This window comes from Cryptomeria japonica, chromosome 3, assembly GCF_030272615.1.
Source record: "Cryptomeria japonica chromosome 3, Sugi_1.0, whole genome shotgun sequence".
In the NCBI taxonomy this organism is placed as follows: domain Eukaryota; kingdom Viridiplantae; phylum Streptophyta; class Pinopsida; order Cupressales; family Cupressaceae; genus Cryptomeria; species Cryptomeria japonica.
The window spans coordinates 797,653,424-797,665,714 of NC_081407.1; the positions used below are offsets into that span (position 1 = coordinate 797,653,424).

Below are 12,291 nucleotides of genomic sequence, written 5' to 3' on the forward strand. Positions count from 1 at the left end.
CACCATAGTTTTGTTAGTCACAAATAAAGTGGACTTTGTTGTACTGTAATTGATAATAACACTATTTCTATCTTCTATGGCTGAAAATACTATTAGATTTGAAGGTAATGGGGAGGGTAAGGGTCGAATTCCAATCATTTTGGGCTTATTAACTAAACAAAAAAATAGGCTCAATAGTCTCTAAATTGCAACAAAATGAGCAACAAGGGTTAGAAATGCTCATATGCACAAGCCTCTTTCCTAGTGGGACATCTTGGTATAACAAACACCATTGGAAATGTGCTTTTCTAGGCTCTAAATGGGCTCCTAAACCCAGCAGTGATTAGGCATTTCATAGGCACCAGCTTGGGAAAAAGAAAATAAGAACAAAGAAAGGTTTGACTTTGTATTGGTGAAGGGGGATATCTACGTGCCACTTATACTTTTTCGACCATGAAGACATGGCTTAGACATTTTAAAATTTCATCTAGAAAAAATATCCAGATTTTGCTGGTAGATTCAAAGTCACCATAAGTAAGGCTAAATGTATCCTTTTGGTCTGGCCCAAGTAGCCATGCTGTAGATGCTTGGCTAAACAAGTTCACAATGGGTACAAATGTCTTCATTAAAAGCCCATATAATTCTATGCAGGGAACCTCTGTAAAAGGTACCCCATGGAAATTGATAATAAAGTCCACCAGAGAGTGGGAAACAAAAGTCATTTTTATCCCATAAAGGCTAAGGTTTGATATCATACGAAGCTTTCCAAATATTTATGGTATTAAAGGCATACACAGTCTTGATTGGCACAAAGGCAACAATTAAGGGATGAAAATCATCCTTACCAAGCTGAATGACCATAAGGGATACTGTGGGAGATGCAGTTCAAAATAAGAATCTTCATGCTTCATCACCTTCTATGACTTTGATGATACATTAGATATAGAGCAGTCACTTGGAGCCTAATTTGCAACAAATCTCAACCAGCAACCATTTTAGGTGTGCAAGATAAGTCCCAGGCCAATTGATAAAACCCTTGTGTGTCTTCTTGGTCAAAAATCTCTAAGAAGCTTCTATAATCTCATAGAGGCAGCATTAGAGAGAGCCCAACATGAAGAATAATAGACACGGGTGGGTGAGAGCACCTTAGGACAAGTTTGAAGTGTATCAACCTAAAAAAGAGGTTTAATGTGCCTTTGCAAAAATCTGAGACCTCTTGATGAAACCCTTGATTGCTTTCTGAATTGTCCTATAGAAAATCTTTAAGAAGCTTTTATTCTCTCTTAAAGGCAGCCTTAGAGGGAGTGCAACATGAAAGTAGTACACACTCGAGCTAATTAAATGTTGTCTCCTCTTTCATGTAGCTACTGTCCCTCTTTTGGTAATCTTCATTGGTCTTTTGAGGCAGTACTATGTTACGCTTTTCCCACTTAGAAATCTGTTCCCCATTGCAGGTTTTAGAACTAATTAGATTTCAATAAGTTAGTGATGTTATTAGCTTGCATAACCTTTCTTCAGTCATCTTGAAATTTAAACTTCTTACTTGCCACCAAAATATCCCAAACCTGTATATGGGGACCTTTTCTCAACATCAATGTGCAGTGTCACATCTTTACTATTCTTTGCAAGATCTTCGCCATTGTAATTTGTTGGTTCTACCAACCGATTGTCAGATCTTCTCTGAAGGCAAACTACTACTTATGATCAAGAAAATCAGATTACTGGCCAACTAATGTAGAATTCACTCTAAGAAAAAAATTCTCTATACAAGTCAGGATTTGCAATATCAAGGTGTGTTCCCCTTTATACAACACAAACTAAGATTATGCAATTCACAAATGTTGTATTAGCAGATAACATTCTCACTCTTGATGATGAGGATTAATATGTAAGTGCTTATTTATTTCAAAGTTCTCATGGATTAGTTAAGTGTTGGTGTGGGAGAATCAAAACACAACAAATAACACTGAAGTGAAGCTTAAGATATTCAGATTTGATATTTTACCTGGATTTGGACAATGAATTCAATCAGATCCGTGCCTTATCCATAACAGAGTCTCAAAATATGTAAATCTTTCTTAATAATAACCTAAACACTATTTCAAAGGTTAACCCAACACTATTACTTTATAACAATGCAACGTACTATGGTCGACAATAAAATTCTACTTACAGATCCTTAATTCATTCACAGCATTCCTAATATTCAATTGAAAGCAATTAGTTTATTCTTTGAACATAGACAATCAGTTGAAACATTCATCACAGCAAATGTGTAATGAAGACCTTCACAATCTTTGATTATATTGATCAGAATTTTTTTGAAATACGTGGAGACAAAAGCACTGAGACATGCTATTCATGTTTACCTCATTTGGACAGTATACTATTATCTCAGATGATGAATTACAATTCTCTTATTTGAACTTCTAAGATTTACAAAAGACTGAACAGCCTGCCAAAAATTACAGTATCGAAGATGCTTAGAATAAGGCTCGTAATTCCCTTTTATTGAATAAGGGAGCAAATAAGCTTAGAGCCTTAATTACAACTGTCATTTTTTCATTTGACATCTTTTTTACATAAAGCTACAAAATAGGCAAAACTGCCTCATGTAAGACAAAGAACCTTTAAACTCGGAGGCAAAGTTGTTGAAGTCGTAGCTTAAGATACAGACACTGAATCTACAGATGGGGACAAAATGCTGACGTATATGGATGCCTTTTCATTTGCACTTATCAAGCTACAAATATTTCATCTGATAGCCATGGACAAACAAGGATTTGATTTGTAGCGGCCATATGAGTAGTATATTTATCATTTAATACACCCTTGGCCTCATTTGAAAATTTCATTAATGCCATCTCTAGCTTCATCAGTTTGTCTATTACTAGAATTACATAAATGCATGTCCACCTTATTATCAACACAAATAGAATTAAAAGGGGGGCAAGATTTTACTGAAATTAGACCTCTAAGAATTATGTCTTGACTTCACCATCAGCAGTCGAAAATTTGGCATTAGATTGCCCTCTAGTTCCTCAAAAGAATCTAGTCTTCCATTCAAAATGGTGTGAAATTTCTCATGGGAATAAAAAATGCTTCTCAATGAACTATATTTCTCATGAATATGAAATAAATCATTAGGAGCATTAACTTCAAAGTTGGCATGACTTAACATTGTACCTATCACTTGCATCCTAGGGTCCAAATATGTAATGTACCCTCTTTGAATAGGATTTAATTATAAATAATAGTAATAATAAAATTAAAATGCATAAGAATAAAAATAAGATTAAAATTAAAATATAAAAGAATAAAATTAAATATAATTAAAATTTAATTAAGTTTAATGCATGGTCAAAAGGCATGAAATGAGAAGTTGTGACTCCCTCAAACCGAGTCACAAGGTTTGCTGAATTTTCAGCTTCAAGTCGAAATTCGACGAACTTGTAAAAAATTCATGAAAATTTGTCTCAAATTGTACAGGGAAAGCGGAATTTTAGTTTTAGTTAAATCTATTTTAAAAATTTAAATGAAATTTTTAATGGAGATTTTTTTAAGGGTTTTTCGATAGGTATTTGTAATAAACGACCCACAGCCTCAACGAAAGTCTGTTGAAGAGAAATTTCTATTGCTGCGGCTAGGGCACAATAAATGCATGAAGGCTTGAAAACGGCATATGTTGGAGGTCCGAAGACGCAAATAGGGCACGACAGGTCCGCGATTTGAAGACGTGATAGGGCACAAGTCCCAACTGCAGAGTAACGAATGCATTTCAGGTTGGGAAGATTGAAAACCAATCGAACAAAGGGAAAAAAGTATTTTAGAAAATCTCAAACAATGTTCTTATATTTTTAGAATGAAAGTAGTAAAAATCGTATGCTTGAATTTATTTATTAATCATATATTTTTAAATAGAATAAAATTTAGTTTTTCTCAATTTTAAATTTAAAAAATAAAGTTCAGTGTTTTATTTTGTATTTATGTTTTTAAGAATAGAATTTAATATTTTTATTTTTATTCTGTTTTATATATATATATATAGTGATTGTTTATTTTATTTCAAATCTATAGTTTTAAATCCATTTAGCAATACTAAATTATTTTTATAATTTTATGGATTTTTTTAATTTAAAAATTAAATTTCTATAAGACGAATTTAATGTCGAATTTTTTACCTTGTCGAACTTCATCCGTATTTTATTGTTGCCGAACTCAAACTCGAACCTTGTGACTTAGCCCTCAAACATGAGATATGAAAGGGAGAAGAGAACATCATTTGAAAGGAGGATGGAGGGAGGAAGAAAAAAGAAGGGAGCATGTGAAACAAGGAGGGATTATTAAAAGTAGAAAGGAATGGGCAGAAATGATGAATGGTCGTAACTCTTTTAAAGGGTGATAATTATGAAAGGTTGTGACCCTTGCAAAGGGCATTGTGATGAAGAGGTGTGACTCTCCCTCACATGGGAAGATATAAAGGGGAGAAGATTTCGTTTTAGGAATACATCCAAGGGAGATCAACTTGGGGAATAGAAAATAAGTGTTGTAATGAATAATCAGAAGTGCAGATCTGATTTGAATAATAAGACAGCAATGAGGAGACATGACCTGTTTGAATGGATATCTCTTTCCAGAGAGATGTTTCTCCTCAATGATATATGAAGGTATAAAAAGAGTGAGCAATTAATGGAAGAAAACATGCAAGCACAATCACACCAAAGAAACATTCAGCAGATTGAAGAGGAAATAATTCTAATAAAGGAAATTGAGGAATTTCAGATCGAACCTCCAGTCATCCAACAACAAATACATCAAAGGAATTAATCTTCAGATCGGGCTTAAAACAGCAGTCTGATATTATTTTCGGATGTGCCCTTCTTAGCACTTTATGCTCTCGCAACCGCTTGTTATATATATTGGGGTTACATTCGAAGAACCATTGTTCCACCTCTCGCATGGTACATCGTTCCATTTGACCCATCACACACATGCTACTTATGCATAATAGATAGTGCTTGTGTTTGATTATATGATAGAATATAAGATATTCCTGATTGTCTGAAACCCACCTTGTAGGAAGGGTCTGCGGTGTAAGCAAAAGGGGTTTGAGAGGGCTAAGTAAGTAGGCCATCCTAGAGTTGACCATACTGATTCCTAGGACTAGAGGGCACTTACGTAGAAGAGCCGAGGAACCTACTTATGACCTTTTGTAATGTCCCCTACTAGGTTTAGGCATATTGTAACCATAATCAATCTATTTCAGTATACTTATGACTCAAACTAAATATTTTAGGAGACAATTCCACCTTAACATGAATCAAATCAGTGATATTCCACAGCTCAATCAATTAACTATTAATAAATAAATTGTTCATCTATCATACATCCATAGTTCTTAATGCAAGTGTCAAACCAATGGTAATATCTCCTATGCGAAAACATCTCCTTTCCCAAATTTCTTAAATACTAACAGTCATAACAGAAAACATATATTCTTCGTTCTGATAGTAGATTAATAATTCTTCTGATTTATATTCTAATATTTATTTGTCTGATCAAAGCATTATATATATATATATATATGATTAATAATTCTTCTGATTTATATTCTAATATTTATTTGTCCGATCAAAGCATTATATATATATATACTTTTATATTTTCAGATATTATTATTATACATATATTACTGTAGAGCAGTTCCAGTATTACAATAATTTATAATTATTATATTATTATTAATATTCAGAATAATATTAAACTCTATATATGAACCGGCAGCCTTTTATATTAAACATGCATACTAAGCACGTTCCTATGCATACCACTTAGGACATGGATGTTACTGCCTGTAACTATAACAGCCCTGATCTGATCTGATCGATGGCTGCAAATAATGTATATTCCTTTTCTTTTATTCCCCATTGATAGTATGGAATTAGTATCAACTTTCCTGAATTAATATCTCTATTATATGATATGGTGCTATTCTAAATGATTTCTTCAATAGTTAATTTGGGAGTATTATCATTGCCTAATGCTAGGTAACAATCTCTGATGCAGGTAGTCTTTCTGACATCAGTAGTCTCTATATTCATTAATATTACAAGTAACCTTAACTTATTTTACAATTGTGTTATTGGAAAAATACTGTAACTTAAATCATAGTATCTTATTATTAATAGTTCGTATGATTTACACAGTTATCCAACAAATACACCAAACGTGAATTCACTGAGTTTTACTGAATGATAAATTATACCCATCCTATTTCTGGTTCATGATACCACTAATACTCCATGTACTAATAGTTATAGCAATACCGCGTTATCCTAAGAATACATTAGCCAACTTATACCTCTCTCTTATGGATACAAATTTGAATATATTCAGAATAATATTACGGCTATGTCTTAATGCCATAATGAACTGGTAACAACAACTTAATCATATTGGATTGTATAATTGGATTGTATAATACTTCCTTTCTAATTTTGGAATTGCACTAATACGTACCTGAGCCATCAGAGCCAGAATTGTCTTTTAGTTTGAGGATTTCCCCTGTTCTTTTCTTCGTCCCTTCTTGTTGTTGATTCCAAATAGAATGGATTGGATATCTATTATATATCTTGCCAACTTGGAAGGTAACTTGCTTTTGGGGTGAAGAGACATCCCTTTAATCGCCTATCTTCATAAACAATGATTAATGCTTCTAATCACACTTTTCCACCATTATTGGTTAAATGTTCTATTTGATGTTTTTGTTTAGAATTACTTATTTAATCATATCTCTCCAAAAATTATACAGGTTGGTCAAATCGCACCTCTTTAGTAATCGTGAATCTTCACTTTTGTGTATGCTTCCTTTGGATCACAATGATAGAATTGCCTTGATTCGATACTTTCATGTACATTGATTATAATCGTTCTTTCTTAGATATTAATTAAAGCCATTTGGTGGGTGTCTAGTTGCTTATATTGAGTTGATGCCGTATATGATATGGCTGTCCATATTATTGAGTATCAATTACTTAGGATTTTGTTTGAAAATTGCCCGATACTATTATCCTTAATGGTTTATCCCGATTACTATCCAAACTTCAGTGCTTTCCATTCAAAACTTTATGAGTGCCTCAGAGCTCGTCTCTTCACCGACCACGTAGCAAGGAAACCCGTAATTGAATTGTGGTAGCCGTATCTTACAAAGGATTTCCGTAATATCTTATTTCCTTACTACTATATAAATAGGTTGCTTCATCCACGGTATCACTTTGTTGTTCAATATTTGTAATAATAATAAGTCAGTGGTAAGAAAACTCTATTATTGTTTATAAAAAATAAGTGATCAATATATGTATTGTTATCACATTTATATTCTTGGATTTATTTTTATGTTTATTATTATTTTTTATTAATTTCTGTTTTCATTTATATGATATTATTAAATACTAATTAAATAATAATATTCGATAAATAAATAAATATTTAATTATTTCAAATAATCATTCGTTAATAATTATTATATTAATAACAATAATAAATGTTTCATTATGCTATATATAATGATCAAGGAGGGGACATGACACCTTCACCCAACTTCGCAAGACGGCACTTGTCTTTAGGGGGATGAGGCATAGATAGGGAAATCAGGTACAAGCAACCCACTAAGTAGGCCACCTTGATGGTTGTCCATATTGACTACTCACCAAGGCCAAGAGGGCTCTAGTACTCACTCTGCTCTTGGGCTTTGTGTAGATATTGCTTGGGCAGACCTATCATGTTTCTTCCTCTAAACCATAATGTGTTTGTATAATATTATAGTTGTTATATGATTGTAATGTGATCATGTCTAACCCTAGTAATTAAATATGTGTATACTGTATGTGTTTCTTATTTAATGATTGCAAAATTCTAATCCAAGATTGCATTATTTAAAGAGATATTTACTTGGTAAGATGCAACCTTAACCCTAATTTGTTGCATTTCCAATCCTAGGGCAAATTAGGAAGGGGACATTACAAATGGTATCAGAGCATGATCTTGCCATCCTGCAGGGTAAAGATGAATCAAGGAATCATTCTAGTCTAAGAAGGAATCTAACAATACGTGTATTCACGTGTATGCTCTATGTTTGCAACTTTGCATATATTTGTGTGTATGCTCCATGTTTGGTTGAGACCTGATGTATTTCCATCATGTCTATCTTCTTAGCACAAGTTGACATGACCAAGATAATGAAAGAAACATCACTTGGCGTAGAACCTCCAATTACTAAATTATCTTAGAGTGTACAGAAGAAGCTAATTACATCACAAGTAAGATTACAAATTCCCAAAGGTTGATATAGTGGATCCTCATATTGGTAGATGACTCAGTTTGAGAAAATTAAAACTGACATTGCTTGAGGACAAGCAATCTTGGGTGGGGAGGGCTGTAATGTCCCCTCTTTGAACATGATTTAATTATAAATAATAATAATAAAATTAAAATATAAAAGAATAAAAATAAGATTAAAAATTAAAATATAGAAGAATAAAATTAAAATATAATCAAGTTTAATGCATGGTCAAAAGGTATGAAATGAAAAGTGGCGACTCCCTCAAACATGAAATATAAGAGGGAGAAGAGAACCTCATTTTAAAGGAGGATGGGGGAAGAAAGAAGAAAAAATGCAAGACAATCTGTTTCCTAATAGATATTCAATTTGTCAACTATATCAATCAACTTCTTATTACTTTCCTCCTTTGTATCCTATACTTCCTTACTCTTCTCCAGTTCCTCTTTCAAATTCTTGATCCCAAGGTTGAGGGTTTCCTTATTTTCAATTGATGTATCAGTTGGGGAAGCTTGAGGTGTGGCAGGTGCTGAAGTGAAGGCCTAAGGAGAAGGCAATAAAGCCACAACCTTGTTGAATTCTTGCATTTACTTAAAGTTATTTTGTTGAGCCTTGTCAAAGCCAACTTGCAATTTCTTCATTGCTGCCTCACTAAACAATGCAGTGTTTACTGCTAGGGCTGTTGCCTGTGGGGCACTTGTGTCTGCCAACTTTTTAACAATGAGGTTACTAGTAAGCTCATTGATGTTCTTAACAACTCAAGGCTTGTCATTTTTCAGGATAAACTTACTATATAGGTAGAGTTTCATATTGAGCACTAAATCTTGAACCAAAATTGAGGTCATGAGCTTGGCCCTTTGATGCTAACACTGGTTCATCTGTATTCTGTCTTCTGACTGTGTCTAGAGCAATAGAAGAAGCCATATTACATCCTTCTAGCTCAATAAATAGCCAATTTTCTTCACAATCTCTCTCCCCTCTTCAGGAGTAATATGTGAGATATCAAATTATACTTCCTCCAAAACTTTCCTGCCCAACTCAGCTCATTCTTCTTTGGCAGTCTTTTTCGTTCTCTGTTTCAATAACTTAGTATATTGCTCAGCCTTATTCTTGAGCAAGAATTCTTTGAATTCCTTGGATTTGACAAATTTATCATTCACTAGATCTCCTAGAGTCTGATAATCAGTCAACATTCTTTCTTGAAGGGGAACTTCGATCATAACCTTTGGTGGTGAATGCATCACTTGTCCAATTTTTGCAATGTTTGGCATATCATCATCATCAGGGTATTCGACCAGAGGTTTAGGGGCTACTTACTGCAATGGCACTACTTGTTTTGAAGGTTGTTTCATGATTATTTGAGTTAGATGCTTAGGCTTGTCGATTGCTAATTTAGGAGCATTAGCTTTAATAATATTGGAAGCATTACCAATCATCACCAAAATTCGAAGGATTGGGTCATCAATTTTTGAAGAGGCTCTTTTAAATGAAGGTTTTGCTCCCTTCCTCTTCTCTTCCGCAATCTGAATGTTAATTCAAGATTGTCTTCTTTGTTTGATATCTGCTTCTTAAGGGCAGCTTCAGATCAGATCTTCAATATTGTCATATTGATGAACATACCTTGCAAGTTTGATCCCAACCCTAGTGAGATGAACGAAGTGCTCTGGGTCATAATTCCTCTGCTTTTCCACCTTCGTTCTATACAGCTGCAATTTGGAGTAAATAAACTCCAAGCCCTCCTTAGAAGTGCTCATGAAGCTTGTGAAAACAATGCATGGGAGCAAGATTTATCCCTTCTTAACATTCCTTAAGTGGGTCTTGTCAGTTTCATTTAGTTGCGACGTGATGTCCAAGAATGCAATTCTATTAGGCACTGACCTTGGCAAAATGTGAGGTGCAAGTGGGGCACCATATAGTCTGATTACAGTTAAATTCGCATGAAGAAACCAATTACCCCTGTTGTGATTTGTTCCAAGCTCAAGTTGATTATCCTTTGACCTTATAATTTTCCTAATTTTTTCTGACAACCTCCAGTCCACAAGGTGCCCTAAGTTCATAAGTACCACTTTGACAAGGAATTCTTCAAAAATCAGATAAATAGACCTGTCACAGTGCATATCCCTTATATAAGTCCATTCCTGGACTGAGAATTAGTATCCATTTGCATCGTGGAACCTTAGCTGCAATGGAGGGGCCCAAATTTGCTTGCCACTGTATAACAAATTATGACAAAGAAGGCAATACCACTTGAAGTACATAACATTGCTATCTTTCTTGATTTCATCCATGGCGTGGTGGATTCCATCAGCAATGAAAGTGGCATAGTCAAAGCTCTTGTTCACATCTCAATACTGAACATCTGGAGAAATCATCATCAAAGCTACTGTCATTTACGCCTTAACATCTATAGCCAAAGCTTGAATAGGGTAAAATATGTATTAATGAAATAATCTTCAAAGATGTCATAATTGAAGGGGTCAATTTCATCACTAGAAATCTTAGAAGCTGTTTGTTTGGGCCCTTCTTTTTGTGGTGGAGTAGCTATTTTTATCTCTTGAATAGTCCCTCTTCAATGAATTGAAGTCAATTGGAATACAGTCCTAATATTTGAGTCATAGTGCTTTGCAATTACTCGGATTAAGTCTACATTAATAAACACATTGGGAACAACCAACTTTCCTAAATCTCACGTCCCCACCATAAGACTTTCTTTTTCCTATTTCAAAGCCAGCATGGACATAGACAATGCCAATTTAATAAAGAATTTCAGGTTAATTAAATTGGCTTAACGATAAATGATTAAGGTATAGAGCAGCGGTCTTATTGCTACAGGCAGTGATAAAGTAGATCTGACATAATACTGAGCATTTTATACAATGGGCCAGCGATTGCAATTAGTAAAACAAAGGACCACCGCAAATCCAACAGACAATTTGTCTTACTAAACGGTTTCATAATGTTGTGATTAATGAAGTAGCAGACCAATAAGGAGACACCTCCTTTCAGAAAACAAGAGACCCTTGGTAAAAGTCATACCCCTACGTACCCCGTTAAGGGATATCATAGGAGAGTCTCCCGTTTGGGAAAAGTTATCGAACAAGAAATAAATAAGTATTTGGATCTGCAAATAGCAAGTGCATCGAAGAAGACAAGGAAGTCAATTGATCAAGAGAGAAATATCTGATTTCAAAATTAATAAGAGAGTAAGTCAGCAGACTTTGATATTTACGAGGTGCTTGGTATGATGCATAATACATAGAAATACTTATTTTGTTGATTTGTTTATCATGACTTTATTTAAATAATACTTTGGAATGATAAGTAATTAATATATTGCTTCTATTATATGTTTTCATTCCTGCTATTATTCTTAATACATGCATAATATTTATATTAATAAGGATTCTTTTAATGCTTAACCCAACCAACAATCCCATTGTGGAGTGAAGGATGAAATACATGATAAAGAGGCAGCAGGATTGAGTCCCCCATCAAGTACACCAACCCGTAGGTGTGACCAAGAGGTCGAATGACTGGGTGTTCATTCTGTGCTCTTGGGCTTGATTGGAAAGGACAGGCTTTTGGCGCCTTATATTCTCCAAGGGGTTCCATAGTGTGGTTGGTTGTTAGGGAAAATCGTTAATTGAATCCCACATGCACATCATGTAATTTGCAATGGTGATGTAAGGATTAGGATTCTCCTTATAATATTATTAATTATATGTTGTCCAATCTTTCATGGATATTAGACAATTGTCATCAATTATCTTAGAAATGATAACTAACTTGGTTGCAGGATCTAAATTAAGATTTAAAGTTGGTAATTTGCATTTCTTAAATATACTTCATTCCTTATTTACTTACTTTGTGATTCTAGGGAAAAATATAGGAATATCCCAACAGGGGACATTACAGTTTATCAGCTTGGATTTTGTTGAAATCATATCTAAATAAATTCCAACCTTGTGGAGGAA

At 34.0% G+C, this 12,291-nt stretch overlaps 1 protein-coding gene across 3 annotated transcripts in view; it reads left to right on the forward strand.

Annotated features, from left to right (window-relative positions):
• LOC131075829 (uncharacterized) overlaps positions 1–12,291 on the forward strand; it is an 83,856-nt gene that overhangs the window by 38,715 nt on the left and 32,850 nt on the right. The window lies entirely within an intron of this gene.